The sequence below is a fragment of the Rhinopithecus roxellana genome, chromosome 11 (genome assembly GCF_007565055.1).
Source record: "Rhinopithecus roxellana isolate Shanxi Qingling chromosome 11, ASM756505v1, whole genome shotgun sequence".
Lineage (NCBI taxonomy): Eukaryota > Metazoa > Chordata > Mammalia > Primates > Cercopithecidae > Rhinopithecus > Rhinopithecus roxellana.
This window is the reverse complement of record NC_044559.1, coordinates 12007170-12015644: the sequence shown is the minus strand read 5'-3', so window position 1 is coordinate 12015644 and position 8475 is coordinate 12007170. Positions and strand designations below refer to the sequence as shown.

The window sequence follows — 8475 nt, the reverse complement described above, 5'->3', positions numbered from 1 at the left end:
TGGAAAAGAATCAATTAGGGATATTAGAGATGAACAATGTGTTCATTTTATATTACTGATCATGGGAATAAAAAACAAAAAATATATTCATAGTTTAAACAAATAAAACCTAATTTACAATCTACAGGCCAGGGTCCGGAGGATTCATTTGTGGAGAAAAGGAGCATCCCAGACAAAGGGCCTCCAGTGGCTGATGTGTGCTGGTTTCCTCAATGAGGAGCTGACCTGATGCTCAGACACTCTGTGGCGAGCTCCATCAGTCAATAAACCCCTCTTCCCTGCAGAGATTGCAGTCAGTGTTTTGTGCTTCACCCCCAAATGTGAATACATAGCTAAGGGTAACCACTTGGGAGGAAGGCCTCCAGCAAGGGTGACCAACCTTGCTGACTTGCCAGGGACCAAGGCGTTTCACAGGACATGGGACAGTCAGTACTACTATGGTTTGAGTTTGTTCCCACCAAAACTTATGTTGAACTTTGATCCCCAATGTGGCAGTGTCGGGAGGTGTGCCTGGTGGGAGGTGTTTGGGTCATGGGGGCAGATCACTCATGAATGACTTGTTGAACTCCAGCTCTCTCACGAGACTGGATTTAGTTCTCATGGCAATTTTCCTGAAGGAATGGGTTGTTGTAAAGCCAGGATGCCCCTTGGATTTTGTCTCTTCCCACGTCGCACTCATCATTGAACTTTTCCACCATGTTATGACATAGCACAAAAAGCCCCCATCAGAATCTGAGCAGATGCTGACACCATACTTTTTGAACTTCCCAGCCTGCAGAACTGTGAGCCAAATAAACCTCTTTTCTTTATAAATTCCCCAGCCTCAGGTATTCTTCTATAGCAACACTTAATGGATTAAGACAAGTACTAAAATAAGAAAAATCTCTGCCAAACCAGAACTAGTTAGTCCTATTCTAGCATGTGCAAGCAATATCCAATTTGCAAGCCTGACCTATATTCATAGCTCACAGGCTGGGAACACAGTCATCTGCTATAATTTATATGATCTTGTGACAACACCTGCCAAAAATCATATTAAATGGTTTGTGACTTTTGTTGATCCTCTTCCAGCCTTTGACACAATATATAAGCAAAAATATGAACTATCCTGCTTGTAATTTCCAGTTGGGTAAAACAAAGATGTGTCCTGGATTATCTTATTTTTAACTTGAAACCACATTGAGATAGCCCATTAGTTTGCTTTCCTACTGACCCACACAACTGTTAGGCACAATGCAGGCCACTGACCAGCATCAGCTCCAAAGGATCAGTGTCTGTGCCCTACAGGTTGTTGCATATGGTAGGGCCCTGCCACCCTGCTCTGCACTGGAGCACAGAAGGTCAAGCATTCTCTTGGATGCAAATAACCTGATGTGGTTATCATGGACTAGGAGTAGTTTTAGTAGACAATGAATACTGCTATCTAATGACCTCCAGAAACAAGGGCTACCACATCTGGATCTGAAATAATCATTTTAATGGAAATCCTCCAACTTTAGGGAGATTTATAGGAAATAATAATAAACAATAAATCATCTTATTTAGTTACTTTGGGTATACATTTCACAAACCAGTTTTAATAGGGTTTATTGCTCAAAATTAGATGTGCCACAGGTGTGTGTGTGTGTGTACATACATATGTATATGTGTAGTCAAACAGGATATATGGTTACATGCCTGCTTTACATTTTTTCCAGACTAATTTGTATTGCCATTGCATTTTATGATGTGGAATTGTGGGGAATCAGTTACCCATTCATTGCCTTGTTAGGGAACTCTCACATTTCCTCCTGAAGAGAATCTTGGCTCTGCCTGCAGGGACTCCCTTGATGCACTTTGGAGGGGATATGGGTTGGCCTCTTCAGAAACATTTTCTCTTTCTTTCTTTCTTTCTTTCTTCTCTCCTTCCATCCTTCCTTCCTTCCTTTTTTCTTTTCTTTCCATGTGTGAGGCAAAGATTTATTTCTTCATTTCTTGCATTTGAAGTACTCTTCGATGACGTCCTTGGCCTGAGACTCCTTCCATAGTGCTTAACTAGTACACAACTGCAACCAACCACTTTACAGGGTTTCCCCTCTCTGTCAGTTGTACAGGGGCTTTCCCATTCCCCTAGTTTCTTGTTGTCGTCACCCTTGACTAGGTTGATTTGGTGTTTAGCACAAAGGGTCTCCACTAACTTGACATACATAGGCTTATCACAGTTGGATGCAAGCACACAAAGGTGGGCTTGGCACTTGTCTAAGGCTTTGGAAGCTTCGTGAATTCCACATGCTAGGCCATCGTGGCTGAGGGTGGTCTTCAGCACTTCTTGTAAAGCAGTATTAACGTCCATGACACCTCCAGCAGCAATGTCTTCCTCGGCCATTTTCTTTTGGCATTTTTCTCTCCCCAAAGTCTAGCTGATTATCAGCTTAGACACACAGTAGGCTATGTGCTATGAACAACAGGCATCCTGGGTTATTTTACAAACTCATGGATAGTCATTTTGAAATCACCTTCACCTTTGCAAAATTAGGACTGAGACAGTGAAAGAAAGCTAACTCAACCGACTGCATCTTGCTTCTAACCTCCAAGCTGTCTTTGTTCATTCCTGGGCATAGGCTGAACTAACTTCGGGAGAAACTTAGTTTGTAGTTTTAGTTTAAATAAAGATGGTAACAGCCCTTTCCCAAAGCAGACCTCCTTCTTGTCTGGGGACTAGACTTACATTAGCCACAGGATTAGAAATTATGGTTTAGGAGTCATGCAGCTGGAGGCTACAAGATTCTGACCCTTCCTAAACTGCTCCTGAGATCAGCGTTTGAGATATTTTGCAGACCCTGCACTTGATGGATCAGCTGGCACCACCCAGATGGAGAAACTGGCTCGTCTGATCTTGCGGCCCCCACCCAGGAGCTGACTCAGCGCCAGAAGACAGCTTCGACTCCCTATGATTTCACCCCTGACCAATCAACATCCCTGGCTCACTGGCTTCCCCTCACCAAGTTATGCTTAAAAATTCGGCTCCCTGAATTCTCGAGGAGACTGATTTGAGTAATAATAAGACTCTAGTCTCCCCCACAGCCGGCTCTGCGTGAATTACTCTTTTTCTACTGCAATTCCCTGTCTTGATCAATCAGCTCCATCGAGGCAGCGGGCAAGGTGAACCCCTTGGGCAGTTACAATCTTCCTCCTTCAGCGAAACTCCAAGGTCCTCGTTGATAGTGGCAAACACCAGTTGCCATATTTTCTATTGTTCCTGGCACAGAAAGTCCCTGTTCATGGTCCTGCTGGACGTAAGGGCCCAGGTGGTGAAAAGTTACCTCCCACCTCACCCCAACCTCGTCAGTGGGGCTGGATACTGGCAGTGGGCAGAGGAATGAAATTTATTTATTTATTTATTTTTTTATTTATTTTTGAGATGGAGTTTCACTCTTGGCGCCCAGGCTGCAGTACAATGGCACCATCTCAGCTCACTGCAACCTCTGCCTCCTGGGTTCAAATGATTCTCTTGCCTCAGCCTCTTGAGTAACTGGGATTACAGGTGTCTGCTACCACACCCAGCTAATTTTTGTATTTTTGGTAGAGATGAGGTTTCACCTTGTAGGTCAGGCTGGTCTCGAACTCCTGACCTCAGGTGATCCACCTGCCTCGGCCTCCCAAAGTGCTAGGATTACAGGCATGAGCCACCATGCCCAGTCTTTTTATTTTATTTTATTTTATGACCGAGTCTCACTCTGTTGCCTAGGCTGGAGTGAAGTGGAGTGATCTTGGCTCACTGAAACCTCCGCCTCCCAGAGTCAAGCAATTCTCCTGCCTCAGGCTCCCGAGTAGCTAGGACTACAGGCTCATGCCACCATGCCCAGCTAATTTTTGTGTTTTTAGTAGAGATGGGGTTTCACCATGTTGGGCAGGCTGGCCTCAAACTCCTGACCTCAGGTGACCCACCTGCCTCGGCCTCCCAAAGTGCTAAGATTACAGGCTTGAGTCACTGCACCTGGGGAAATTTATTTCATTAGATGCTCAAAAAATGTATGACGCATCAGTGGGACTTTCTGCCTCCATCCCACATCTGCCAGAGTAAGGAGAGAGCCCAGCAGCTGGGGGTATTCTGGGTAAGACTCCCTCTCCCTCGGCCACATTGTTGTTAGAGTGAAGAAGGCCCCGGAACTCCGTCTGTTCCTGGCAATCTCTCCTTCCTCCCCCACCACAGACTCCCCCCCACACCATCATTATTTTCCCTGAGAGCATCAGGACCCATCTCCTTAGGGCCTTTATCTCCATATACATCAGTCACTCCAAGAAGCTCAGGCCCCTGAGTCATCCCTTCCCTTATCTCCTAGGCCTGAGTCCGCATATAGCTCTATGTGACTCTCCACCACGCCCCAGCCTTCATTTTTCCCCTTAGCACATACATCACCTGACATATCATACATTTGACTGGCTTATTTGTGAGTCTCCCCTGATTGAGGGTGCGGTGTTCTGTCTCTCTTGTTTGACCACTATCCCCCCAGGATCTACAAGGTGTCTGGCATGTAGCAGGGACTTAATAAACGTGTGTTGAGGAATGAATGGACAAACAAAAGCATCTTTAGTGTCCTCCGTTCACTGGACCTCAGGCTCCACTGCAGCCTAGTTAGTCTTGATCTTCAGGTCTAAACAAGGCCCAAACCACAGGTCTTCGTCCATACTGGCTTATCCCACCTATCTAGCAGTTTCCCAGGCTGGGCTTGGGAGACAGGTGGGCTTGGATTGGAATCCTGGCTCTGCCACTATGAGGCTTTTAACACCTCTGTGCCATTTTCCTTATGTGTAAAACCAGAAGGATGCCTAATTCCTGAGAATGTGGTAAGTGAATTAAATGGAAGGTGTGTGTAAAGAGCTCAGCACAACTCCTGGCACACAGTAAGTGCACAATAAATTGTGGCCACCAGGGAGGCAATAGGGCAGAGTGAGGAAGAGCAACAGGCTTCCTCTGGTGCCATCTACGAGTTGGTAGGAGCACTGTGCACAGTGGATTCTGGTCAGGCCCTGAGCTCAAGGGAAAAGAATCCCATGATTGATTACTGATGTCTGTCATGGGCATGGGGGCCAGGCAACAGGGGAAGGTGAAAGAGAGTAGCAGCCCCAAGCCATACGTTTGTCATCCTGATCTAGAATTTCCACCATTACTCCTTTTCTTGTGCACATCTTAACTGTTTTTAAGGGTGAGAGCTCCCCCGTTTTCAACAGTTCTTTTCTGACTCCATAATTTCTCACACACCCCAACCCTGAAAATTGTGCAGTCTGCTCCTCTGAGCCCCAACACTCTTTTCTCTGCTTTTCCTTTATGATAAAGTATTTGGTTTTTAAAACACTTTCTGGCCTCCTTTCTGCACATATTATAGGTGGAACATGCCTTCAGGGTAGATTTCACGTTAGAAAACTAATGCAGGAAAGTGCACAGGGCTGCAAGTCAGAAAATCTGAACTTGCTGTGAATTTGAGCTCATCACCTTGCCTTTTAGAGTCTGTCCCCCCAGCTGAAAAGCAGAGCCCTAAGATGCCTTTGCAGCCCATGGTATCCCAGGGCTGTGGTGAGAATCAGCATATCTCTGGGCTCTATGGAGAGGAAAAGCTTTCATGTTTGGCCAGGCACGGTCGCTCACGCCTGTAATCCCAGCACTTTGGGAGGCCAAGGTGGGCGGATCACCTGAGGGTCAGGAATTCAAGACCAGCCTGACCAACATGGTGAAACCTCATCTCTACTAAAAATACAAAAAATTAGCCAGGCATGGTGTCAGGCGCCTGTAATCTCAGCTACGCAGGAGGCTGAGGCAGAAGAATCGCTTGAACTCACAAGGTGTAGGTTGCAGTGAGCTGAGATTGCGCCACTCTACTGCAGTCTGGGTGACAGAGTGAGACTCCATCTCAAAAAGAAAAAAAAAAAAGAACGCGTTAATGTTCTCATTGCATGTCTATGTATCCCCTCCTGCTACCAGGTCTCAAACCGGAGCTTCTGCAGATGCTCAAGATGCTTTTTCAGCAAGTGGGTAGTAGGATGAAGCTTCCAATGGGAGCAGTGGGCATTTGGCACGTACTTAAAACAAGCAGAGTTTGGAGAATGGAAAAGAAAAACCAACTTTTCTCGCCTTAAACCGGCAATTGCAAAGTTGAGAGCTGGGAAAGCTAAATGCTGCCATCTGGCGGTCATTTTCTATGTTAGCAGCATCAAAGTAGCCATAGTTTTATAAAGCTCTTGTTTAAACTCAGTAAAGACCCAGAGGGAGGAGGTGGCATTTACTGAGCACCTCCTGTTTATAAGTAACTGTCTTCAAGTGTGCTATGGCTACAGACATAAATTAGCCCTGGATGTTGCTGATAGAGAGAACACAGATTCCAGAGAGCCAAGGCTGCCTCTCAGTGATTGCATGCCTTAAGCTCATCCTTCAACCTCTCTGAACTTCAGTTTTCTCAAAAGGTAAATTGACCAGGGTGATCTCTAAGGATTCAAAGGAAGGGCCTTAGAAGATGAAGAGGATGTTGACAGACGGGTACTGAGAAGGAAAAGAAGAGGGCATCCTATGCAGACAAAGAGGAGGGTGTCAAGGGAAGCCCTGACATGTGTCTCCTTACCTCATCCCCTTGTTTGTGAAGCCGAGGGGTGAGTACCTGATCTTTAAGCGCTTGTCCACCTCTGACTTCTGGTCAAGGGAAGGGACAGAGGAATTGGAAAGACTTCTTGAAGGAAGGGTGAAACAAACACCTGTGTTGTAGGATCCACCAACTTTGGGAAATAGAACCATGTAATTACCTTTAAAGTATTCTATAATTTATTTACACATTATTACATAGTTTATTTACAACATTCTACTGTTGATGGACATTTAAATTATTTCCCATTGTCTCCAGGTTTGTTTTTCTGGCTTGGACATCCATGTGTATGCATTTCTTCTTATTCTTTTTTTTTTTTTTTTTTTTTTTTGAGACAGGGTCTTACTCTGTCACCCAGGTAAGGGTGCAGTGGCACAATCACAGCTCCTTGCAACCTTGACCTTCTGGGTTCAATTGCTCCTCCCCACTCAGCCTCTTGAGCAGCTGAGACTACAGGCACACACCACCATGCCTGACTAATTTTCGTATTTTTTTGTAGAGGGGAGATTTTGCCATGTTGCCCAGGCTGGTTTCGAATTCCTGGGATCAAGCAATCCTCCCGCCTCAGCCTCCTAAAGTTCTGAGATTACAGGCATGAACCGCTATAACCAGCCATGCATGCATTTCTGTCAATTACATACCCAGGGATGAAACTCTTGGATTGTAGAGGGTGTACATTCCCAACTTTATAGATCGTCACAATTTGTTATCCAAAGAGGTTGAACTAATTTAAACTTGTGTCACAAGTACGTGAGTTCCTATTGTTACAGGTAGCTAGTCAGGCATGAGCAGGGCAGGAGAGGGCTCGACCCCCACGCCCCCCAACCAGTAATGTCACCAACTATCAGGCAATTGTTAAACTGTCTCTAATAATGGGTCACAGCCTGCACCAGGGAAAGGCAGTCTCCTAATAGAAAAAACTTGAAACTGGTGATCAGCAGCTTCCTGATAAGATGTCAGGAGTTGGGAGAGTGGGCTCAGGCATGCACACTAAGAGGCAAAACGGTGGAGTTTAACTTCTGGGGACATTCACCTGGTAGGAGAAGAATGCCTCAAGTGAGCATGCACACAACTCCAGTAAACACACTGCATGCTCACCGCCCAACTGCTAGCAGACCACTGCACATGTGGACAGCCCACCCCCAGGGAAGAATCGGGGGAGAAGGGATGTAAAACCCTGGAACTGTGTCAACAGATATAGATAAACAGATAAAACCCCAAGTCAAAGGTCAAACAGTGCACTTGATCTCTCAAGTCGCCCCTGGCCCTCTTCCAAGTGTACTTTAGTTCCTTTTGGTCCCAATCCAAAGTTTGTTGTTGTTGTTGTTTTGAGAGGGAGTCTTGCTCTGTCGCCCAGGCTGGAGTGCAGCCCTGCTATCTCAGCTCACTGCAACCTCCGCCTCCCGTGTTCAAGCGTTCTCCTGCCTCAGCCTCATGAGTAGCTGGGATTACCGACACCTGCCGCCACACCCAGCTAATTTTTGTTGTTGTTGTTGTATTTTTAGTTTGACGGGGTTTCACCATTTTGACCAGATTGGTCTCAAACTCCTGACCTCAAGTGATCCGCCCACCTCGGCCTCCCAAAGTGCTAGGATTATAGGCATGTGCCACTGAGCCCGGACTAGTTTTTTAATAAACTTTCACTCCTGCTGTAAAACTGGCCTCGGGCTCTCACTCTGCCTTATTATGCCCTTGGTCAAATTCTTTCTGCTGAGGAGGCAAGAATTGAGGTTGCCGGCTGGGCTCGGTGGCTCACGCCTGTAATCCCAGCACTTTGGGAGGCCGAGGCAGGCGGATCACCTGAGTTCAGGAGTTTGAGACCAGCCTCAACATGGAGAAACCCCGTCTCTACTAAAAAAAAAAA

At 46.1% G+C, this 8475-nt stretch overlaps 1 pseudogene; it reads right to left on the bottom strand.

Annotated features, from left to right (window-relative positions):
* Positions 1–1967: 1967 nt before the first annotated feature.
* On the bottom strand, positions 1968–2453 carry LOC104662266 (annotated as a pseudogene).
* Positions 2454–8475: the final 6022 nt, after the last annotated feature.